The 26,727-nt window shown below is 35.5% G+C and overlaps 1 long non-coding RNA gene across 3 annotated transcripts in view; it reads left to right on the forward strand.

The window, feature by feature from the left end:
* The first annotated feature begins 2,735 nt into the window (after window positions 1–2,735).
* Window positions 2,736–26,727, forward strand: part of LOC117106820 — a 29,467-nt gene continuing 5,475 nt past the window's right edge. Inside the window, exons 1-4 of one of the 3 annotated variants that reach the window (XR_004445144.1) lie at window positions 2,736–2,813; window positions 5,334–5,454; window positions 5,811–5,956; window positions 15,270–15,365. This is a non-coding gene — a long non-coding RNA (uncharacterized LOC117106820). Of the gene's footprint in view, window positions 2,814–5,333; window positions 5,455–5,810; window positions 5,957–15,269; window positions 15,366–25,897; window positions 26,010–26,727 lie in introns of those variants that run through there. The other 2 variants (XR_004445145.1, XR_004445146.1) reach the window with 2 other exon arrangements.

Consider the following 26,727-nt stretch of genomic DNA (forward strand, 5'->3'; position numbering starts at 1 on the left):
TCCCCCCCCCCACCCACCTCGTTACTTTGCAAAAGTAGCCTCGAGAAGAAGTCCATATCGAAAAAAAGAAGCCCATCCAAGTTCGCAAAAAATAGAAGCCAGGGCTTCAATTCGGGGTTTACGGTATTAACGTACGTAGGCCTACAAGTAATAGTAGTTAAACATTGCTTTAACAGTAGAACTTTATCAGCTGGGGCGAATGCAGGATTTGGTGGTAGGGGGTGCGTGAGAGTCCACACGACCTCAGGCCCACCATGGATGGGGCTGAGGTGCGAACATTTTGAAAATATTGACCTCTATGTGCCCGGAAATTGCACTCTCATACCTTAAAAATTGTACAGGTACTATGTACATATCAACAATACAATAGAAAAACTTAACACGATTAGGCGGGGAGGGGTGCGATCGCATCGTTGCAGCCCCTGCATCCGCCCCAGATTATTACGGCCCTTCCATTATTATAAAGAATATAGCAATACCGTTACCAGAATAGAATAATTCTTTTACGATTTAAACAGTGGTCTACTAATTCTTCTTATCATGAACTTTTAGCTCTACCACAGTATGGAAGTTTCAAATGCAATGCTCAATACATAATTTAACATTTGATATCTGTAAGCTGTGCACAATATTCGGTACTAGAAAGGTTTTGGACACGTAACCGCAAAATAAATCATCCAAATATGCCACTTGTGACACATCTATCTATTAACATGTTTACAAAAAATGTCGGCGAATCGTCCTGTCGGTAAAGAATCATCTAAATATGCCACTGTGTGACACATTCATCCATTAACATGTTCAAAACAATATCGGCGAATTCGCTGTCGGGAAATTTTCTGTCGGGAAATTGGCTGTCGGCGAACCGCCCTGTCGTCAAACTGGCATTCGGCGAAATGTGGTGTTGGCAAAATCTCGTGTCTGCGAATGCTATTTCGGTCGATAGTCTCTAGGCCAAATGTCTGTCGGTGAAACTTCCGGCCACGGAAATTATTCATCTAAATATGCCACCTGGTGGCACATCCATCCATTAACATGTTCACAAAAAAATGTCGGCGAATTGTCTGTCGGCAAACTGTCTGTCGGCAAATTGGCTGTCGGCGAATCGTCCTGTCGGCAAACTGGCATTCGGCGAAATGGTATTTCGGTCGATAGTCTGTAGGCCAAATGTCTGTCGGTCAAATGTCTGTCGGCCAAATGTCTGTCGGTGAAACGTCCGGCCACGGGAATTGGCAACCGGTACCAAAAAAGGGCAGGGACGGATCCAGAGATGTCCAAAAGTGGGGCCGGAAATTGGGCCGATCGAGACAACACTGCCCTAGGAGGTCCGGGGGCATGTGCCCGCGAAATTTTTGTGTTAAACGCCCGAAAATAACATTTGAGGCGTTCGTTCTGTGCTATCTTTTTTTTTCTTTTTCTTTCTTTCTTTTCCCCCCTTTTTTTTGACCTCCCAAAGGTGGGGGGGGGGGCTAAACCCCCCCCCCACCCCGTGCTAAACCCCCCCCCCTAAATCCGCGCTTGAAGGGCCTCCAGTTTCAGAAAGCTACATAGCCCCAGCCCCATCGTTATGCCACTGGGTAAGTTAATAGCCTTATGTTATAGGCAGGGGTGCATACTTTCACAATGTTTGATTTCCAGCACCTACTTGCCTTGTTCAGACATGAGTAGGCCTAACTGCTGTGACTAATCTGGTACAGTAATAGAAAAAATACCGACCGTCAGACCTCCCGGTGTCGGGTAGTGTAGAAATAAAATGAACGAGTACTCGTTTTACACTAGCAAAATATATTATACTATCAATAAGACATTTTACCAAGTTTGTGTGTTTTTCTAGCTCTTAGGCGGCAATATCAAATTCCAATTTGGTGATCATTAATACAGTACTACGCTCTCTATATTAGAGGTTATGGTTGGCTGTCTAAACAAAATGTTTTCTAAGATCAACATACAGTGCAAGATTGGGCACATCAACGTATGACGTCCTTAATGTATTGTTTGTTGAGTTTGTCCTTTGTTTGTTGAGTTTTGTATTTTGACCCTAATGGCCGCCCATATCTACCGGTATGCCTGCATGTAGATACTCCAGCTTGCACTGTCGACGAACAGTGAAGTGATTCACCATGTTTTAGTCTTGTGTGAGAGTATTCCATGGCTTATAAATAAAAATCAAACAAATACATAAAAATGTACATATTAAGGACACTTTTCATTACGAGGCCTACACTATCGACAATGCAAACAATGGAGCAATCATTTAAAATCGTAGTAGCACGTTGTTGGAATGGAACGCCCTTGCTTCTGAACAATCTATAACGGCTTTCAAAATTAATTATGAACAGCAGATCTTTAAAATATTTTACTTGAAGCTCTTAATTCTCGACAATCCGGTACCTGCACATCGTTCTGACTTTTTATCCTTTTTAATTCTTTCGTTAAGTTGTATATGATAATCAAATGTGTGTAAATTTGTCAAGACCTTATTGGAAAACAATGTATTTCAGCTTAAGGTCTTTTGTATGTTGTAAATTGAATAGGTTGAAATAATATTTTGCAAATAAAATAAAAAATAAAAAACAAGACAAATTGAGTTTCAAAAGATTTGTATATAATGTTAAAATGAGGAATCTGTGAATGTGGAAAATAGCTGCCACAACAAGTATTCGAACCAGGACATTTTTCTGTTTGTGCAGACGCCGTAACTAACAGGGCCATTTGATCTTGTAGGGAATTCAAGTCCGATTGTAACAACCGGATGTTTACACTTGTACATGATTGGAAAAATATTCTCCGACAAGTTTTATAGATCAATCACGGTAAGAAACGATAACTTTAAACCGTCTGAAAGTGTTAAATTGGAGTGAGCCATCTAGGGTTTCATTTAGAGAGTTTATAATAATATACGGTAGGCCTAAACGGTAAAGAAGAGGAACCACAATTGTTTCAAAAATCGCTCAAAAAAGAAATACTGCAATAGGCCTACATTAATCCTCGTTTCACGTCTGTGCATCGAATACTTTCTAGTGTTGTATCAGTTTCCCCCAATCAAAATACCACGGAAAGCACAGTGGCCAGGGGTGGCGCCAGGATTTGCCCGACGGTGGGGGGGGGGGGGGGGGGGGGAGCGAGGTCCCCGACTAGAGGACCGATGCCCCGACGAGGGGTCAGATTTTTCGATTAAAAGGTCTCGAATGTGGTTCTGAAAATTTCGACAATTTAGGGGTTTCAAAGGCTTATTTAATCGACTTCATAGTCTACTAATATGTAGAAAATACATGTACCTCCCCCCACCCCCACCGGCACCCCCGCTGGCGCCACCCCTGACAGTGGCCAGTTGGTTAAAGAGATTTCGCGTTTTAATCTTGTTTGAGGTCTTGTGCGATTTGTCATTTACCTTTACCGTTTACAGTTTATATAGTAGACCTATTAATCATCACCGCATTGCGGTTTGGAGTATATCTCTGTACGTGTATAATATAATATGAAATCAACACGTTTAAAAAAAACAAAAAAAACTTGATTAGACGATAGAAATCTCGGGGAATTAATATAATTCCCCACTTAAACGTAATGAGCAATCCATCCCGTGATTAGCTTTGACGTACCGCGTAGGCTCATCCTACAAAATATCATTTGCTTTAGTATAGTTTTACAGAAGTGTTTCAGTAGGCCTACTGTAATGCCTCTAATAGTGTTTGTATTATTGTAATCACATTGTAACACGGGGCCTCTCTCTTTGTAATCGGGCTTGTGATGCTTTTAGGCATTATGTGTAGGTATACCTATCGTTACATAAATATTCGATTACAGTAATAGATTTAGTAAAGTTTATCACTAAAGTAAATTGGCAATGATAGCTCTTGTGATGTAGTTGACAATTTAAGATGTAAACCATCCCAGTTCTTCTGGATCGATTTTCTGAATTTTCAAAATGGTACCGTTTTGCGGCTTATTGTAAAAGCATCCGATACAGTGTATTAGGAACAATAACTGTCATTGTATATCAAAATGCTAATTGTGAAACATTGATAATGAGCATATTGTACTGTTCCAAAATAAAGCACAAGGCCATGATTCGAGCTACTTAACAAATCAAAGGCAGATTCAAGGGGGATGAAGAACCGGCCCGGGTCCCCATAGTTTTTTTAGACAATGAATGGGTGGGGGGGGGGGCGGGAAGCAAACGCATGTAATATGATCTATGCAAGATCAATTTCTTCTAAGCCAGTATATAGTATTCAAGGTGTGATCTAAAATTTTGAAATCTGTTCTTTTAATACGTTCTTCACTGGATTGACGTTTCACAATCTTTTGAGACGATTACCCTGCATGTCTGTATGTTGATTGAACGCAAAAAGACCTTCAATTTCATCTAATCTCACACTAGGTGAATTTTCACATTGATCTCTGTCACAGGGTTCGGCGAATAATAGTTGTGTATCCACATATATTTGAACTACCAAGCAAAACTCGAGTGGCTCAGTTGGTTACATATATACATATACAATATACATACATATATATATATATATACATATATACATACATATATACATATACATATATATATATCCGACTCATAAGGGGAAACTCTTTTGTCTATGATTTAGCCTTAACGTCGTTTAAGTTTCCCCTTACATATGTATGTGTATGTATGTGTATATGTATGCATTTATATATGACAGCGAGAGGTCGCAGGTTCGAGTCCCGCCAGAGGCATTTTATTACACAATTTCTTTGTTAATTTATTTACAGGACTACATTCGTTGAGAGCTATGCTACACGATGCATTATTAGGTCCTTTATTCGAACACTGTATTTACCATTCTTTGATGATTTATATATAATTTAACAGTGTTAACGGCTAATTTGATTTATATTACGGTATATGAAGTGCAACTACTTGTTTCTAGCCGTACTTATTTTGTACCTTAATACCACTGTACGTTTGTATCTGGGTGGTATTTGCATCTGTTCAACCATGAAGCCTCTGTGGTCTAATAGTTATGACGCTCGCCTTGACAGCGAGAGGTCGCAGGTTCGAATCCCGCCAGAGGTATTTTATTACACAATTTCGTTATTCATTTATTTACAGGACTACATTCGTTGAGAGCTATGCTACACAATGTGTAATTTTGTCCTTTATTTGAACACTGTATTTACCTTTCTTTGATGATTTATATATATATATATATATACATATATATATATAATATTATATATATATATATATATATATATATATATGAGCCTATAGGCTATATAGTAAAGAGACAAACTTTAAACCATTTTTATCGTAATATTTAATAATATATACAAATCTTAAATGTTAATAGAATTTGTGAGAGTCAACATGTATTATGTATAAGGCGGGTGGTGTCACGTCAATGAGTAGGCTATAATCTGTATTCGACAAGTACTTGATTGCTGTCTTCTTGTCAACAATTTTATGTCAAGGTAATCATCATATCTTAATCTATTCCTTCTAGAACAGCTGCTAAAATTTTGCTAATAATACATCTTTTGAGAAGCATATCCTTTTTCGGTTAAAATTTAACTCAGAGCTCAGTTTGATATCTGACTCCTTACTTAGTAGGGATAAGTTGCATATGACATGCTGGGATAAAACTCATTTACATTACTTTTACTTTTGTTTGTATGCGATTTCTTGTACTTAGCAGCTCTTATATGTGTTCCTATCTTTACCACTGTATTTTACATCTTTTTTTTTTAAATTAACAGAAGTTGAACTTTCAGACATTGACTATAGAGAGTGCTGTTGTATTTGAAGCCCATGATATTTTCTCTTCCAGCTTAGAAAAGACAAACAAACAATTCTGTCCAAGCTGATTCTGTCTACACCTATATGAGACACGAACATACCATCAGAAGTCAGTGTAAACCGATCTACATCAACCAGGACGCTGTAACAATTCGACTCTAGGAGCATACATAAAAGGTATAGACTGTTTCTTTATTAAGTAGGATACAATTGACAAACCTTATCATTATATCACGTATGTTGAATTGGGGAGCATATAATAGGAAAAAGAAGAGAAAGGAACAATTTCCGTAATGATTAAACTACTCTTTTGTTGTAAAGTCAGATGTTATAAAACATATCTTCTTTAGTAAATTTGACATCCAGAGTTTTACTGCAATTTAAAATAGGCCTATAAAATCGCCTCAGATCAAGATTCGATGTCGGATTCACGCGGTACAGGTACACTTTGACCTCAGAGGATTACATGTTGTGCCCAATAACCAATAAGTTTTTTATCCTTATTATATAATTTTTGAGACATAACTTTAAGCCGCTTCGAAATTCTTTCACTTTCTTCCCTCTTCCTTTTATCCATTCATATTTTACTTTACAATAACAAAATGATACTTTATTGTTATCCTTATTTATGCACATACGGTACTGTAGTACTGTTATAATTGAAACAGTGGCCTTCGGAACGGCACTCTCAGGGGTAGCGCCAGGATTTGCGTGACGGGGTGCCCGAGGTCCCCGATGGGGTGGGGGAGGGGGAGATTTCCCCGACGAGAGCAAAGTGGGCGTGGTCTAACGTCGCTTAAAATGTATTTAAAGTGGCCCCCGACAATTTAGGTTTCAAGACTTATTTAATCGATTTTAGAGTCTGCAAGTAGAAAATACATATAACTTTTTTTGTGGTTTTTCCCGACGGGGGCGCTGGCCCTCTGTCCCCCGCTGACACCACCCCTGGGCACTCTAATGGTAACGGGCTTGGGCATTTATTTTTTATTCTTAATAATTCACTTCATATAACGACACCACATACTCCAGATTATTCAAGCAAAACGTACAATCAATTTTGTTCGCAATTGAACGAACATTCGAAAGTAAAATTGGTTACCGTTGTTGTATAACCCCAAAAAGGTTTTGGGTTTATGTGATGTTTTTGCCAGCAGTTGTTGGTCAATTTTACGGTGGCGCAGAAAATGCAACACTTTCGTGTAGGCCGTTTAGTATTATTGATGCATCTCAACAAGGATGTTTTTCTCCAGTCAGGTCAATGCTAGGCGCCGGACATTCCAATTCATCCAATTTATTTCATTGGCACGTCAACAGTGAGACTAGTACTAGTAGACATTGACAGTGAAACATTGATGAATTTCCTATAGCATAGTTTTAGAGCGGTTCGTGAACACGACAGCAGCAGTGGATACAGCGATACTGAGCGCATGCGTGTAAATGTTATAGTATTTGATTCTATGGAGAGTCCAAATAAGTTGATGATGAGGTTGAGGTCCGAAAATCGATGCACTTTGCCAAGAACTGATTTTTTTTGTTGTTGAAATCAAAGGCAGAGTTGTATCGCTTAGTGATTAGGATTTTTCCTTCAAATCTCATGCATGGTCCTGGGTTCAATTCTTATGCAAGCAGGACTTTCCTCACGACTAAAAACAACCCTATACTCACAAAGACTTACAAAGTATCGTTCATCTGTAATACTTGTCGAGCTACTTGCTGTTGGATACGAAAGAAAAAAAAATCCTTTAGTTTATTCAGTATTTTGTCTTTTTATCCGATTTCGTCAATAGGCCTATGGAATCCACAAGACCAAACGATGCCTATTAATGTATATGGCGAATAATTCATGTATGTTTATTGGTTGTTTTGGCACACTGAGACTAAGTGTAACCCATAAAAATCTGAAGACAGTGAGGGACAAGAGGCTGGGATGGACAGACCCCCGTGGTAAACCCCTTTTCTTCATGATATTCTGGAAAGTAAGGCTTGGACTTAATTCGTTGTCCAAAAAGACTGCGAGTCTATCAACTAGAGCTCAGAGCGAGAATATGAATTGGGATTCAAAACTCGCTCCGATAATAACTTATTATAAGGCTGCGAATATATAACGGCGCTTCTGTCGTAGGGCAGGACCATGGTATGATAGAGAAATCCTGTCCGATTAATCAAAGATTTTCTATTTACCACTGTCTACTGGAAACAATTTTAGTACCTCTCTTATCATTGTCCTTTTTGTTTGTAGATATTTTATTAAAAACTTGAAACGGCTTTCCCGTTTATAATGTGTGATTAATTCGTTCCTTATATATGACAGATCTGTAGCCATAATGGGGTTGGAGATAGCAAAGATTATCAACAATAGGAGTTCAAATATTTTAGGCCTATCTATATCATACAACAGACGCAACTGAAGCCGTGTTATGTTTTACAAAAGCTTTGACCATGAGTCTAAGGCCTAAAAAATGTTATGTTGGCGTAACGGGCCCCAAAAAATAGGTTAGGTAGGTAGGGATTGTTTTGAATGATCAATATTTAGTAAATGCCTTGAAATCTATAAAATCAATGAAATAAGCCTTTAAAGTCTATAATTGTCATATTTTTTTGCCCTTGGATTGTTTTCTAAAAATTTTGGTTACGCCAACATAACATTTTTTTTAGGCCTAATAATTTATTATTACACTCAAATCGTTGTTTCCTTTGTTTTAACACGAAATTACAACATTGACGGATAATTATTATTTTTTAAATCATTGACTACTAACGATAAACTTTTTATTAGCGAATGTGTATCAATCAAGTTTGAGGTAAGCGAAGGTTCGTGGTGGCAGCTACAGCCTACACACTCTTCTGACAAATCAAGATTATTGATTGATTGATTACTGAATCACTGTTAATGTTTTAAAAATTGACTAGGGTTCGGGACCGCTGTGTCATTTTATTTTCAAAGTCATCAGTGGATATGCCTTATGATGAAAGCGTTTAATAGTTCGTTCTGAAGATATTAAATTTATATCTAACGCAGAATACAGTGTAAGTATAAATTGTATAAGTTGTATTAGTAATATTTGATGTTGTCTATGTACTCTCACATTAAAATACCAAAAAATACTTTTACGAGGGAATAATTTATCCAATCAAATGTGAAGTACAATAAAGACAATATAGGTCTACCTTTAGAAAATGTAAAAGTTAAGGTATAAAGATACTATGTTTAAAACAAATAGGTCTATGTTATTTTTATCTTTTCATCTTTCATTTGGTGATCGAGTGTTCTTGCAGTTAGATACGTATGAAATAGATATTATGACAGTGTTCCACATAGCTCGCAGCAAAGACAATTATTGGTGGATGATATTCCGATGTTATTATAATTGCCGACACGGGAGTATTACCTGCGAGTGATGACGTGATTGTAGTAATGTCTCATGGGTTTTATTATGGCAACTTCACCCCTTGGTAGTCCACGGAGAGTGTTCACAGACGTGTCTTTGCTGACACTTTCCACCTACAGATTGCGTTGATATTGTGACATATTTTAAACGACGCCATGGGTTATAAGTTTCAAACAATCGTAGAGACGTGTGCCTGTCTCTTATACACATCTAGATGTGTATAAGAGACAGGTATCGCTTAGTGATTAGGATTTTTCCTTCAAATCTCATGCATGGTCCTGGGTTCAATTCTTATGCAAGCAGGACTTTCCTCACGACTAAAAACAACCCTATACTCACAAAGACTTACAAAGTATCGTTCATCTGTAATACTTGTCGAGCTACTTGCTGTTGGATACGAAAGAAAAAAAAAATCCATTAGTTTATTCAGTATTTTGTCTTTTTATCCGATTTTAATGCAAAAGAAAAGTAATTAGTATTGAATTAATGGTTGTTGCAAATACTTATATAGGCCTCCTGTATCGTGTGGTATGGTTGCCAAGATGAATGGAATGCCTACATAACATTATTCAAGTAGGCCTACTAGACTACAGTATTTTTTTTTTTAATTTCAATTATTTCATCTCCACAGTAATACAACCCCACGGATTGCATTTGGACAATTTACAGGTTGTTACTTGTCAATGACGAATATGCCCCCCCTGAACATGATTTATGATTTATGCATTCACAAAATAGTACCAAACTGTGATTTATCTATGATTGGATTGGGCAGTCGCACGTCCTTCTTGTGTTTACTCTCAAACATGGTTTCTAAGGTATTTATAGGTTATTTTGTTAATATGCTGAATAAATAAGATAGAAATTTAATGAGGTCTATTATAATTTAAAAGATGTAAAGACTAAAACTAAGAAATAAAGACTAAACTTTCAGAAAAAAAAAATTGTTGAACATTCCTAATGTTATAATACTTTTACTGAGAATTCCATTAAACAAATAAATCATGGTCAAACAGTAAGATTTATATTGTGTAGTTGAACCATGGAGATCTTTTTAGACCTTTGCTCTCTTGTCTAATTCCTTCTCCTGATGCTTTAGCTGGGGTTGACTGAACACAAAAGACGTTTAAGTCTAATGCCGTAGCCAGCTATTGGGACAGTTGTGACAGTCCCACACCATTTTACTAATGGGTCCTCAAAGAATGGGTCCACATTTTAAAAAAATGGGTCATTATGTCCAGCCTGTTAGTGGCGATGATTCGCTGTTGGTCTGTTGAAATGAAATGAAATAAATAATTTTATGCATAAAATTGGTCCAATTTTTGAAAAATGGGTCCACATTTCTCATATTTAAAAATCTAAAATGGGTAAAATTTAGGAAAATGGGTCCAGATTTTTCATATTTTTGCGTAAAATAGGTACCGGTACACTGTTTGAATTTACGCGTAAAGCGGGTTTACCCTGATATTGTCCCGCACTGTTTGAAAATCCTGGCTACGGCATTGTTTAAGTCATTGGTCCCGTGTAGAATGACGTATATGGCACGTTGAAGAACGCACTTACAGAAAAGGGCATTTATAGGAATTGTCACTGGAGCCCAGGAACTATTCTTTGAACTTGCCTAGGTTAGTCTTATCACGTGTGTGTTTAACGCGGAAGAAATGAAAACCCAAACGATTCCTGCTAGAATATGTCATAGGCCTATTAGACGAAAAGGTCTAGCCGTAGATACTTTCAATATCAACATCAACACACTCTGCCACAGGCAAACACCAATAACGGTCAGACAACAAATACTTCACACGTTCGTCTATCCACTTTTATTATGTAATTGTGAGCTTTTGGACAACAACAAATAAGATTGATGGAAGAATAAATGTCTTGCAAAGATCTTTATTACGAAGAATAAATTATATAAAACGAACAGACAAATTCAGTCACGCAGATATAGGCCTATCTATACAGTGAAACAAACTAAACCGAACTATGAAAAGAAGTTAGAAGAATTAACTGGAACACATGTGAGGCTACCAGAACAGACACCGGCAAAGATAGAATTTAAAGAATACATGAGAAAACCAAAAGGGAACAGAAGAAAACCTAAGCATACACATGAATCAAACAAGTAAATAAAGGTCAATTTAAATTATAAATAACGATTGTAAGAGGCTGAGCCGTGGAAGAGAGTGAGTGCAAGGCTAATGGTTTGACCATGGAGGAATAGGCCTAAGTGACTTGACTAAGCCGAAAAGGCCAAAAGAAGAAAAAGAATAAATTGTCTTCAAAGTGCAGCATTCACTTTAGAGAATATTTTACTAGGTCTACGAAGACACACAATGTTTTGACAAATTAAAATACTTCATAACCAATGACATTCAATTATTTCTTTTAAATATCTAAGAATGTTGCTTAACAGCATGAAATTAAATAAAATGTCCCGTCGCTGAAAGCAATAAGACCTTAGAGAACGTGAACCAACATAGACTTGTCATGTCCAATCAAATATCATGGACTTAAATTCACCGGTATTACGGCGAAGACGCTCCACGTATGGAGGAGAGAGCATGTTATCAATTCGTACATAATTCAAATTGATCGAATGCTTAATGTATATCGTTTAATTCGACCGGGGGCTTAACTGTTATTTTTAGATTGAGATGGACAGATTTATAACTTCTAGGCCTTTCACTTGTGCTATTTGTCCGTCATTTATTATACAAGTATTAAAAAACAATACACACGTGCTAATCTTCATTGTGTGTGTGTTTAAATAATATCATTTACTGTAGTAAGACAAATTTGATATTAGCGGCTGTGAATTTTATGAGCTTAATAGAACTGCAATTAGTTTCAAAACAGCTACAATAATTTATTTAGGACCGTTGGCAATAAGCGCTATATAAATCTAACATGTTATTATAACCTCCGCCAGAAGATATATGTTTTCAGTCGTTTAAGTTGGTGTTGTATGTGTGTGTGGGTGTGTGTCGCGTTTTTTTTGTTTTTGTGGGTGTGCGCGCACGTGTGTGTGTGTTTTAATTATCTCAAAAACGGCTGCACAGATCTAAATGAAGAGGGAGTGTTAGTATATGACCCTGTGAAGAAATGATTAAATTTTGGTAACGGTATGAGGACCATTTAAAAACGTCTTAGACCAGATATTTCAAAAGCTTATTAATTGATCTGAATGAAACTTTTTAATCAAGATATAAAGAAGAAATTAACAAAGTTTTGTGACGACCCAAATTAGGTGGCTTGTCACATTTTTTCTAATACTACTATATGTTGCTTGGATTCTGTGTTCGGAACGTCATATGTATAGTGAAAAATAGGCTTATAGTGAATTTTGGGCAAAGAATCAAAATCTTAAAATGCCCTGGCGCACTCTAAGCAAGTTCTCGTAATCTCGAAATCTCCGATGAGGGCAGTATAATAGAGGCCGTAGAGTGTGTTGGCCCTAACGACCGCCCATACAAAAGAAATCTATTAATCAATCAATCAATCAACCAACCAACCAACCAACCAACCAACCAACCAATCGATCGATCGATCGATCGATCAATCAATCAATCAATCAATCAAGCAGCAGAGTATTCCTAGTGTTCCATTAAAATTATGCGACAACTCTGGCTCGTTTTCTAGAGGTATGAATGTAGGTTAGGGTGTAAGAGGGGCCTGATTCAATTCCAGGATGAGCCCTCTATTTTTGTTTTCTCTAAAAATAAAAAAAAAATCTATTAATCAATCAGCAAAAAAGAAGAATCAATTAGCAAAAACAAGCCCTTTATTTGTTTTTTTTTAACAAAAAAAAAAACCAAAAAAAACAAAACCAGTCAATTAGCAAAAAATCACACAGTTAGCGGGGTATTCATAGGGCTCCTTATCGGAGCTAAAAAAAATTTCAGACCAAAGTGGAAATAGTACCCCTCTTTAAAATAACAAGAGCGACCGTGTTAAACTGATGTCACCTCTATTTAGCGTTTAACGCTTCGGGTATGCAACTTTAAAACGAGGCTTTTTGTTAGTGACACTATTAAAATATGCTTAAATCATAGAGGAAATATCCTCCATCCATGCTTAAATACAGTACCGTACACAGTGGCGTAATTTATTATATTTGATTTTCGGCAAGGGTTCATAATAAAAGATGAATAAAAAAAATATAAATGTTTTAAAACTGAAAAAAAAAATACGAAAACGCGATTCGAACCCATGACTGGTGTTCTTATTCTTTTAGAACACATCGCTAACCGACCGTGCCATCCATGCGTGGTAATGTTGCTGAAACCCCTGTTTTGTTTTGTAGGTGTAGGGGGAACCCTTGAGTCGAACGTAAACAAAGGGCCTTGAACGTTAGTTGGAAATAACCTCTAGTTTATGTGTACAGAATTTCTTGCAAAACTGTTGTTCAAAACTGGCGACCCTGGACGCTTTGAAATTCTGGTAGCAAGAACAACAAGAACACCAACAAGAACAGCAGTGAGGGTCTGGGGTCCGCCTTACGCGGACCCAAAAAGTGTTTGGGCGAGTTAAGGCCTGTTTGTACTTCAACGATAACGATAACGATAAAAAGCTAAAAAAAAATTGTTCATATAGAAAATAAAAGAAATAAGAAGTTTTTACACTAAAACGATTCGATAACGATTTATTAGTTATGCGATAACAACATATTTTGACAAATCAAATCAGATGACTTCATAACCATGGAAAAACATTAAAATCGTAATAGTAGTATTAGCAACGATTTTATCGTTTTTCCATGATTATGACGTCATCTGATTTGATTTGTTAAAATATTTTGTTATCGTATACACGATAAATCATTATCGAATCGTCCTAGTGTAAAAAATTCTCTTATTTTCTAATGAACAATCGCTTTTTAACTTTTTAATCGTTACCGGTACCGTTATCGTTGAAATATAAACAGGCCTTTACTGTTTGTTTTTTAACAGGAGCTAGTGAAGTTAGTTGGGGTGGTAGTGGTGGTTTAAGTAAAGTATACAAAGGGATTTGCGATGGGCGGAGGTATGCTCTCTACTGAGTGCTCTTGTTATTATTATTATGTTGATTATTAATTTTATTATTTTTTTTTATATATTTAAAACATCTTTAGGCAGGATAACATATACAGGCGAGATCGTACCGCTGTTTTACAATATGGTACTGTATATAGGTCTATAATATAGGTTGCACGTTTTCGATATCAATACAAAAATATTGATATTAATAACAATGTTAATAATAATATATCATTATTCTTATTATTATCATGATAATTCACTTTTTCTTATTTCACAATTCATTTCCTATTTTCTTTGTCTATACTTATATTCTCGGCCCCGAAACTCAGAAATACTGGGATGGTGTCCGGCGGGGGATAGTTTTTACCATTGTTTAGTTAGGTTTGTAGTTAAGATAAAAGTTGTGACAGCCCCGAAACCTTGACTCAGGAATACCGGGATGGTGTCCGGCGGGGGATAGTTTCTACCATTTTTATCTATTTAAGTAATTATACAGTATTTGTCCTACCTGGTAATCCCGGCCCCGAAACCTTGACTCAGAAATACCGGGTTGGTGTCCGGCGGGGGATAGTTTTCCACCAAAGTTTTAACTGTTGTTTATTTTGTTGTACTGTGATAGTTACTTTTGTTGTTATTGTAATATGTGTTTGCAGGACCATATTGTAAAACAGCGGTAAGATCTCGCCTGTATATGTTATCCTGCCTAAAGATGTTTTAAATAAATAAAATAAAAAAAAAATAAAAATAAAAATAATGATGAGGAAATAATGATGTTTATAATAATATTGTTTTTTTTGGACAGACTTCTGAGTTATTAATCAATAAATACTCCATGATTCTTTGATTCCTTTGAATAAAGTTTAAGTATCCCATGAGAATAGTTTTCTCACTAAGTAGCCATAGGCGCATAATGTAACCCTGCAAACATAATACTTCGAACATTTACAATTAGGGGTGAGTAAGATTAATTACGAATAGCAAGGAATGGTGCTGTTTAGAATATTTGACGGGGATAATTTATAGGTGTTGTGGATTAGAGAATGATGACTTATTGATCATTTTCCCAATTACTTATTTTAGCCTACAGTACTTGATACCACACAAACTGTCAAAATACTGATTGAAAGTGACGTTAATTGGGTTCAAATCAGAACGAGCCAGTAGGAGACGGATTAAGTAAGTATAATTGAACGACGTTTAATGTGACGTCATTTTGAGACAGACACCGTTTTGTTGCAATCGGACCTTGTTGACCCCACGACGATAGTCGGAATGCTGATGATCAATTTACTATATTCATCATCCAATATAGTGTACATGTAGAGTTTTATGTTCAGTACAGTAGTTATTCAACTCCTTGACTATATCTAGGCCTAGCGTTATAATCACATAGCTTTCGATAATATGACTTATTAATCCATCAGCATTTGAAAAGGCTGCATACCTTACCAATAGATCCATTAAATAATATAAGGTACTGTTTTGATTGATTGATTGATTTATTTATTTCGTATTCAAAAGAGAAATTGACATTGATAAAAAGATAAAAAAGGTACGTAAAAACAAAAGTGAGACATATTTGTCTGGATGACCCATTAAAAGCATCGTGTCATAAAATAAGAATTATTTAAAATGGAGCTCTGGCCTTTGTGCTTTTTGTTAAAATAGTCCGTGCAGATCAAGTCACGAGTTCAATAAATCCAGGATGTCAGTGTCATTGGTGATTTTTGTTTGTAAAAATCACAGAGGTACAGTATGCTATTAGTACGGAGTATTAGTAGTAAGAACACGGAGGTGGAAATTGCTAAAAAAAAATAAATAAAAATTGAGGCAGAGGTAAAATGTCAAACCAATAAAAAAAAAAGCCAGTAAAATTTGTTTGGTCTTATCTGTATCTTATGTGCAGTAGCGTAGGTATGACTATGTAATACCCTTTATAATACAGTTACAACAATATACTGCTGTGCAATAATAATTTTCTATATTTGAAAAGTGTAAAATGAGAACAAAATAAGTACATTTTGAGGCTGAAATTGGCAAGAATATAAAAACACCAAGCCTGAAACTTACTGGTTCTTAAAAAAAAGTGTAACTTCAATTACAAAAAAGGTCAGCTTACAGAGTAAATAACAGCACCAGACATTTTAGGGACCCTCTACATAATAGAACCAGAAACAATAAATAATAATAATAATAATAACTTAAATAATAATAATAATAATTATTATTATTATTATTACTATTATTACTATTATTATTACTATTATTATTATTATTATTATTATTATTATTATTATTATTATTATTATTATTATTATTATTGTTATTATTATTATTATTATTAGAAAAAAACCCCCCATAAAAATACATAACACAATACGTTAATTCTTGACTGATAGGGTGGGATACCGGTAATGCTTCACAGGTAAACCAGGAAAATTAGGTAACTTCATAAACAACGGAGCCTTAAATAAACTTCCCAATTGCTTTTTCTTTATTGCTGCAAGAATCGGTAGTCCGCAAATAAAAGATATGTTCATTTATGTCAAAAAATTATTTTTGTAACGGTATAAGACTCGAGACAATGTTGATCATTAATCTGCTTAACTCCAGCCATTAGATATTGTACGTTTTTATTATCAATCATCATCTTTATTATCATTGCCACTATTATTATTATTATTAATTTGCAATCACCAGGGCACAATGTTATTCATATTTAATTTCTAATTCCATATCTTCGGAGAGTTTTCAGTAAATCTACAAGACACATAAAGGCGGGCATTAAATCTCTACATATTGTAGCTAATATATATTTAAAAAAAATCATATATCTGACATATTGCACATAACAAACGACGAAATGTGAAATAATATATTAGTGTTATATGTAATAACTTGTCAAAACTATCGGAATATAAGTTGTGCAAAATCCTTAGCGATGTCGTTGAGTGATATTTGCCGTGAGCCTAGTTAGAATTACTTTCCCGCATTCCAGCATTAGAAGCCATAAAAATGGAGTTGGTTGTGTTTGCATAGCTTGTTGCTTGTGTTGATACGATGCTCGAGGACTATCGCTCGTCTTTTTTCAGCGGTATCCAGGGTGAAAATATTCTGACATGTTTAAAACCAAAACAATGATTTGTAATGGAGTTTTGAGATTAGAGATTCAGGACGTGTCATTGAATAGCTCACGCTGTTTTTTAGAGCCATAATTGTAACCCTAGTGATTTGAGCCAACGTCCCGACATGTACACCTATTTAAATGTTTAAGGTTGCAATATCGAATTTGAATAATCAAATCATTAACATAGCGTATAGTGAACAGTATGTTATCTGGTCACATAACTGTGTATTCAGCTTACTCCATTAATTTCCCTCAGTTACCCACCGCATGCATCACGCGTTGGCCTAATTGATAGGGGCACAGTGTATACGGCGTCGATTGCTCAGAAAGTTCTTACCGAAACTCCTCATAATTTTGAATTGTACTTTATTTAACTATAATTTACATTATTTTTGATATTTCAACTCACTTTATAATTATATATAGACCTATAATTATGGAAATTGGCTAATTTACTTAATGTATGTCATATTTAATATTATATATATATATATATATATATATATATAGAGAGAGAGAGAGGCCCTATATAGGCCTATATATTCATTATAAAAAAATTGTAACACTGTATTTAATTATTTAGGTCAACTTCAGTATTTAGCACACTAATGCTGGTTTTACTAGTTTTATCATTTATGAAAATGATGATGATGATGAATGATACTGCTGTAATATTATGACGTTAGTTATGATTCATAAGGCGGTGTCAATCGATATCAACAGTTCACTGCATAACTGAATATAATGACGAAAATTTAAAATATGACAGACGTTTTATATTTCATAGGTAATATCCATGCTTGGACAAATATTGTTATCTTATCCTAAAATCTATTTTAGTCACAGGATTCAGAATGCCTGGTGCATGTGATAAATGTTCATCAGCTGTCACTTCAGTTTAGAAAAACAAAACAATTAATTGCAGCAAGGGAACGACTTTTCAGACATTTCTGCTTGTAAAATTATTTGAAGGTCGAGATACGTGTTAAGTATTAAAAGCTTTTTGCTCTTTGTGAATATAGTAAAAATATAGGCCTATAGGCCGAGGCCTACGAATATTGGTAAGATGTATGTACATGACCAGTATATTTCAAATAATGAAGTTGAAATTACAGTTAAGTAACCTGACTTAATGTAATACAATGTGAAAATAAAATTAATAGTTTTATTGAATAATTAATGAACATTCGGCGCCTCATACTATTGGGCCTACCAAGTAGAAAGCTAGCCTAATTGGACCAACCCTTATTTCTTCAGGAGATATAAGACACTATTGTTTATAATCTAGAGCATAAATCTAGGGTAAAATTAAATTACCTCAGTCAGCAGTACTACACTAGTTCTACAAAACTCGTCCCCGTCGGTATGCGAAGAAGCTACTTGATATTTACTCTCAAATGATCGTTATCATAGAAAGCAACAGTGATGAATGAAATATTGAGGACCAATCAATCAGAAAACATGGTGTAGACACGTTGGTTGGGCCTAACGATATTTTACATCTGCTGTGCAGGTCTGGTTTACTAATAAGTATTCGCATTCATCATAATTGAAACATTGACGAAGGAAAAATAACACATTGTTATTCCCTTCCCCGTCCCGTAATATTAGGTAACTTCGGAATGAGTAAAATCAGTCACGTCTACGTGCGCATCATGAAGGCCGGAACATTATTTAATCCACATTGTTATAAATAAGTTCAATGATTGACTGATAAACTTGCAATTTAGGCCTATGCCGCAAAAAAATATATCCCTGGTCGTGCTCTATCATGAAATTGTCCAGATTTTTAAAAACCCGGTACAGGAGACCCATGTTTGTAGTTAGTATACATCAGTCTGTGTCGAAACATACAATAGGCTTATATACAAAAACTACCGATTTTATGAATTTAGACATGTAGGCATATCTCATTGTCCACAAATTATAGACGGATAACTGCGAGGAAGGCTACTATGAGAAATTTTCAATACAACCGGCGTTTTCCTAATGGCTTATACTGTAACAGTTTCCATAGGCCTACGCATCGATTTACTTTTAGATATTAGTTTAATAATAGAGACGAATATAATAAGTCAGATGACTGTATTCAATAAGCATTAGTGCGCGTATACTGTAAAGCCTACAAACTTTATTTGATTAATTAACAAAGACAACAATTTTAACAATAATACTGTACTACGTTTATTATAATATTAATGCTCGACGTTTTCACTCATTAAGCACAACACGATGAAACAATCAATAAATCAATCAAATTTGTTCACAGCATTTTAAGTCCTTATCCGAGAAGATTTGGTTCTGCCAACCAAACCCTAGACGAGGAGCGACTCCGACCAACGCCGATGTTAGGCTGTTAGTAGCGACCCTGCCTTACCACTCAGATTGTATGCTGATGTCCCCAACCAGCAGTAAATGAAGATTCTGCATCAGTTAAACTGCTTCGCCCAATGAAGACTCTGAAGCTGTTAGTCTCTGGCCCCGACCATTCATTTAAAGTCGCTAGCCCAATGTGCATCGGTCGGCCCAGTTGTCGTCTTCCTTCAATCGAATGCCGCATACTCTTTTTGTTAAAACTCTGCAATGAATGGCTTGGCCGATGAATGAGCGCGCTTTAGCTCATACCTGGCTGCCATCTGCTGCAATCTGTTGCCAATATTTTAATAGTAATATTTTTATCTTTTTTAATTACTTTGTATTTGTAATGTAATTTAATTCCAATTTTTTTTTGTATAAATTTTAATATACCTGAGTAATAATAGCGAATGTGTTCGGTAATCGCCAAAAGTAGTGAAATGAACTAGAAACATTCGTAATCCCTTGGTTGCATTTGTTGTGAATTGATGATACAATATAGAGTAGGATTTTGATTTTGAAAGCGTCGATCCTGCCCTAGTTTTTTTTTTCGCCTGTACAAAGAATTGACGAGGTGGCACTCAGAGCCGGATTTTGAGACGGGTTCTCGCCCCTGCGCTTTATCTTGATTGGTACCTCCGGCAATTGACTTCTTATGTCATGAGCTGTTTCCATTGTTGATTTATACGGTACCACATTCTATAGGATCTATATAAGCAAAGAGGTAAAACTGCTACAAACTCAAAACGAGAACTTTTATGACACTGCAGGCCCAAGAGGCATATTGGTCCAAGATCTCAGCGAAATCAATGAATTTCATTCATTTCATTTCTTTAGGCACGAGCGCCAAGGATATGCCAATAAGTGAACTTAATCACTGTCCTACGTGGCATATCCAATTAACAACAGGGGACTTAATGGACCAGTACACCGAATCTGATGAATAATCCTACTTATTATATATTTATTAACTTAAGTAAGTAAAGATACGTGTCCTTTTAGGTGATGGGCATGGGACCCGATTCCACAACATAGGCCTAATTGAAGTTTCACAAGGTTCCATGCATTATGTAGAGTCGTTGAGAAGCACCTCTCCTTAACCAAATACAGTAGTTGTTGATACAGTACTGTAGTCAGCAGTACGCCGACGACATTAGTCGGTGTTCAACTGAGTTTAAAAAAATCATGATACCCACTGATATGTCAGGCAACCTAAAGCTAAGTAATAACAAAACGGAAATGTAGTCTGAAAAAAAAAATTGCAAGTAGCTTGGCAGTTACCTGGATACCAACATTTTACTGTAATCGAAAATCGCTTGCACGAACAAATTCGTGCAATTGAATCATATATTAGCAGCAGACACAATGTGACTACCAAGTTAAACGTTTTCAATATACCGGCATTAATTGAAGAAAGGAAATCCTACTGTGTTTGTGGTTGTGATAATTGAAAGTAGCTATCGTTGTAGACTGTTAAATATCCCTCTTTTCACAGGAAGCTGTTAAAAGGAGCTCTTTTAAGTAATTTTTTAGTAATCTGGGCGTTTGGCGTTCTTTGATGTTAAAACATCAAAGAGCGCCAAACGCCCAGATTTACAAAATACCATGTCTGTGTACTTTCCAAAATTTTAGTTAGAAGCTTCAAAATTCTGAATTTGTCTTGTATTCCTCTTAGAAATTAACTTGTACGAGTGTATGTTGGCAGAATACAGTATATAGAATAATAAAAACAAACTAAAAATAGTTTACCGGATAATATGCACGCAAAGGGTAACTCTCATCTGTTTGTTTAAACCCTTCGTAAACATTTGGAAGCGGAAACGTAACGTGGTTGTAATCATTATTGTAAATTTGAACTTTGAATTTTATTCCGATTTTAGTAACAGGGCTACCGTAAATTGACCAGGTATTTTGTATGCTGTACTCATCATTAACAAGTACTGGTACAGCATAAGATGTTCTAACAATCTAACAAATTGAAGAAATAATTAATGCAATGGCGGTATGGTGTTTTTATACAATGGCGGTATGCTGTTGTTTTGTTAAATCAATGTGTGCTATACTCTCTGCACTTATAATGTAAATCATTGCAAGGATCATTCCTTGATCTTGTGGCCAACCAAATGTGACTTAACGACGTCTGATGATGTACTCTAATGTACTATAGTGTATAGGCCTACTGGCACAACACACTACTCGGTTCATGGAATGTTATCTCAAAACGTCCGATGGTCATGAACTCGGAAGAGGTCGTAATTTTATTTAAAGGAAAGTTATGAGGCTACTAACGGGATTCTTGACATCCTGAAGTCATAAACCCATGCCGTATACAGATGGCAAACGAGTGCACTTTCCGGTTCAGAGACAGTAGCAGGCTCCTTTATGTAAGTAGGTTGAAATTAATATTATAGGCCTGTAGATCCTTGTTTTTAAGTTTCACTCATCGTAATATATATTCGAATGTTTGTATTTCTATTTGATTATAGGCCTATATTATAAAAATGTGAATAAATGATGCACTAAGCCTAAGTACTATATGTCGAGTTTTTTGGGTGCAGACGTTGTTTTTGTAATGTATTGCTTTTGGGATTCCATTTACTTTTTTTCTAAATAAGTGAATAGAAAAAAGCCAAAAAATAGAGTAAACGTGGGAGACATGCAGTGAGGATGTGATCAATCTCTACTCTGTCAACGTGCTAAAGAAACAGTCGCAGGTAAATAATTTTCTTGGAAAACCAGTGTTATTTAATATTGATTATTTTTAATTATTCACGAAATACCAATATAAGATGAGCTGTTACCTCAAACAGTAAAATAACCCTCAACAATCGTTTCACACAAGAGGTAAAAGGGCCTATAGACAATGACCTGTCTCTAATGATTTGGAGATGAAGTAACCTATCTCTAGCATAATCCTTCTGAAGGCCCTGGAAAGACCTTTAATAATTTGGCTACATGTCTCATCATTTTTTACTCTCATAATGTTAGCAGTGGCGTATCTAGGGGGTGCGCGGGGTAGGGGCACCCGCCCCTCCAAAAATTACTCTCCCCCTCCAAAAATTACTCTCCTGCCCAAAGCCTCCTCCCCCACCCTAAACGATTACGGTCACGTAATTAAAAACCTAAAATCACGTTGATTCATGTGGTTATATGTTCTTATACAATAATAATAGGCCTATGGATTGGCTCTATCATTATATTTACGATACGGTTTGTTTATTTCTCTAGACTGAATTTGCTACAAACTGTACCATAATACATGGTCTAATGGTAGTACGGTATAGTTTTAAGCATACTCTTAATTTTAATACGATTAATTTGAATAATACATAGCCGTCGGCAACTTGTATTGTGTAAGCACAGAGTATATCAATTGGTTAGTTTGAATTAGATATTCCATTTAAATGATTCATAATCTAAAGTAACCTAAGTGTAATAAAGATACTTTAAAATTTGGAAAGTAGGCCTATTTACTGTATTCAATTTTACTTGATTGTTTATAGTCAATGGCAGAGATCGATGAACCGTGATCCACACGATGACCTTTATCCTTCTATTAGCCATAAATAACCTCATAACTAAATAAATAAATGTATTTATAACTAAAAGAACGAAAGTAGCGCGTAGTTAAACTATAACGTGATCACAGAATGTGCGTCTATTGGATAAAACAATAACGAAACCAACCGGGTATATGAAAATTGATGTGGATTGTTTTCGTGGATTTATAATAGGGCCAAGTAGCAGGTGCAAAATAGGAACAATATTTTGATTGTCTCCTCGGAGCCAACGGCCAAACCATGCTTAGTTTAATGAGTAGGATTAGTTAAGTATCATTCTATTTGTATTATTTATGTTAAGCGCATATAGCTCTCTATGATATGCGCTCTATAAGTCGACCATTACTATTATTATTATTATTATTATTATTATTATTATTATTATTATTATTATTATTATTATTATTATTATTATTATTATTATTATTATTATTATTATTATTATTACCATTACTAACTATAGTGGTGCAGTAAACACTGGTATAGAGAGCATTTGATAATAGTTCTCCTTATAATGAAAATGAATCGTTAATCATTAATGTCTCATATTTCTTTAGGCTATGTCATGAATGCAATAAAGGGGTTTGTTACTGCTTTCGAATGTAGTTAATGATCTGAAATAAATTTTCAATCAATTATTATGTACCTTGTTTTGCATGTTAATCTTGTCATTAACCTTTTATATTTCAATTCAAATTAATTATTTCCAAATGATCAACGGTAAAAGATTTGTCTTTTTTTTTCATTGAACTTCTGGAGGTGAAATCTGTTTAATTTTGATTATATGCCTACAATTTCGAAATGAATGATGGAAAATTAACTGATTAACTCTGTTAAATGCTATGAAGCTTCTCCTGTGACTCTCATTTTTATTTTAACTTGGTACCTTCAGATCTCTAATTCGTTCCGTATATCTGCTTATAAAACATGTTTAGGTGTATTTGTATTCGGCTGGTCATGTTTTAACTTTCTTTGCTAAATGATTTACCTATTAAAAAAAAAACAAAAACCATTTTTATGAAGTTGGGTTGGCCCGGATCCCAATGAGCTTATTTACTACAGGTCGAAAACGTTCAAGAATCTCTGCAACAGAATGATATTATTTGTTCGTAGAGTTTAAAGGTTTATTAAAAGGAATGTCTCAGATTGTTTAGTCTACGTTCTTTAAGATTTGCTACTTTTTCTACGGGGTTAGGTAGAGGTGGCAAAGAGAATTGAAAAAGGAACATAGGCCTACATAGTTAATAACATTTAAAGTGTTTTTAAGGTAGCTAGAAAAAGTTTTTATTGTAAATGACATTCACTGCTGCATATATGTTCAAAAGTTGAAAATCTAACGCGACATTTAAAATAATTCATTTTGTAGGTGAATTGTAAATTTAAATACTCATTTTAATGGGTAGGCCTAAGTGAGTTTGACAGTAGGAGTCCAAAGAGCTAATTGATATTAAAAATGTATATACAGCTGGTACATCTGATACATTAGATAGCCGTTAGCCCTGTGGTTACCCTTTTTACCAGCTGTATGGGGTGAGTTATAGTTTATAATATACCCCATATACCCTAATTCGGTTTAGGCCCATAGTACGGTACAGTAAACAATTAAATAACGCATTATTCAAATTGTGATATTAATTGTTTGATTCAATAACATCGAACTCAGATGCCTGATGGATTACGATTGCGTATAGGGCCTACTCATTATCAATGTGCTTCGAATTGTCGATAGTTTATCTTGTAATGAATCCTTACTAGTTACCGCCTCCCGGTATGAGTTGAAAGCTCACTTAATAGTGCAGTGGATGTTATTTAGTGTCAAAGGCTATGAGGCATGCGTCTTCAGTGATCACGCAAGTAACAACGTAGTTTCGACGTATTACTATGCTTAAATCTTAAAATAATGTAGCTCACATGAGGTCATACTAATGATTGTAACTCCATACTCATCAGATGTAAATATCCTGAAGTTTTCGTAGCTGTAATTGGACATGATTCAGCTTGCGTCATTGTATTGTACTGCCATGTAGGCCTACTGTACGAATATTAATACAGTAGTAGGCCTTCTAGTAGATTGGATTGGATTGGATTGAAATTATTCGGTGTAAACACCAAGGATAGCCCATTAAAGTCTAAAAGAAGACTTATTTCTAGTGGGGTCCTTCTGGTTGTGATTGGGCAGTACACCGATAGACAATTACTGCACACTGGACCAACGGTTTAAAAGTCTCATTCGAAAAACAGTGCGCTAATTGTAATTTGTATTTCAGCCCTCCAGCTGAAACACAAGGAGAGGGGCGATGGGAATTGAACCGGGGACTTAGAGATCTCCACGGTTCAGCGCATACACAGTGGCTACCACCAGATTAGCCGGTTAAGCTAAGCTGCTAGCTCTATCAGTTACAGTATGACCATGGAGGAATGAATAAGTTTGGTATGACTGATTTTCTTATGATGCTTGAGCGGGAAGTGTTCTTGGTTTTCGACGTCCAATAACCATAGCCATAGTTATTTACGTGGTTTTGTTTATGATGGTGTGAACAATCACTCGCCTTATATTGAAATAATAACATTGTAAATGAAAGATTAGAATATAGTTACAGTTCTACCCACTACCAAGTGGTACTGCGATAATGAAATGTCGCCCTCATATTACATTCAACTTACAGACCATGTACACTGTATTAGGATAGCAAGCAGAATATGGAATCGTCATTCTGCGGCAGACGTGCTACAGTCATTATTCAGTGCTTTATTAGATTGAATACTTTGATGTCGAAGGTAGGTTTTTTGGCCAACTAATCTCTTTGGATTATTGGCGTGATCGCAAAGGGCTTATAAATACTATGTTAAACATGTTGTAGTGACGTTGACTAAATTACCTGACATAGTAGTGTCGGGTAGTTTGCCTCTTTTTTTTTGTTAGAGTGTTTTACTCAAAATCGTTTGGGAGTCGAAGTTATAAGGTCAACGCTAAAGCAAGCGTGTTTTTTTGTTGTTTTTTTTTTAAATTTATTTTTACATTGATGCTCTAGGTAGGAGTGCTTTTAAGAAACGAATTGAGACAAGGTCAATTTAAAAATGCGAAATGAACGAGTGTAATGAAACATGATGTTTCGAGACCCAACATCATGTACGTAAATGCAGACAGGAAGTCTGATGGAATTATAATTAATCTCTAGTATTAAGTTAGTTGTTTAATTGACACGGTGTATATCACCAAGCACTTGACTGGTATATTCGTTGCAACTAGGTCTACGACATTTGGTGAGGCCTACACAAATTTGTGGCAAGCACACATCAGTCGGTCAGAATAACTTCTTCCATTCAACGCTTCCTAATAAAAAAAAAGAAGAGCATTCTCTTCAGTATCAGTATAGTTTAATAACAACCATGCATACTTTAATTTTTAACATGATCATAGAAGTGCAAGTATAATCATTGGTTTTGTACAGTATTGATTTCGTTGATATCAAGTAGAAAGTTTAACGTATAGCGT

This window comes from Anneissia japonica, unplaced genomic scaffold (assembly GCF_011630105.1).
Source record: "Anneissia japonica isolate Jap-2015-1 unplaced genomic scaffold, ASM1163010v1 scaffold2471_len1564793_cov202, whole genome shotgun sequence".
NCBI lineage: Eukaryota > Metazoa > Echinodermata > Crinoidea > Comatulida > Comatulidae > Anneissia > Anneissia japonica.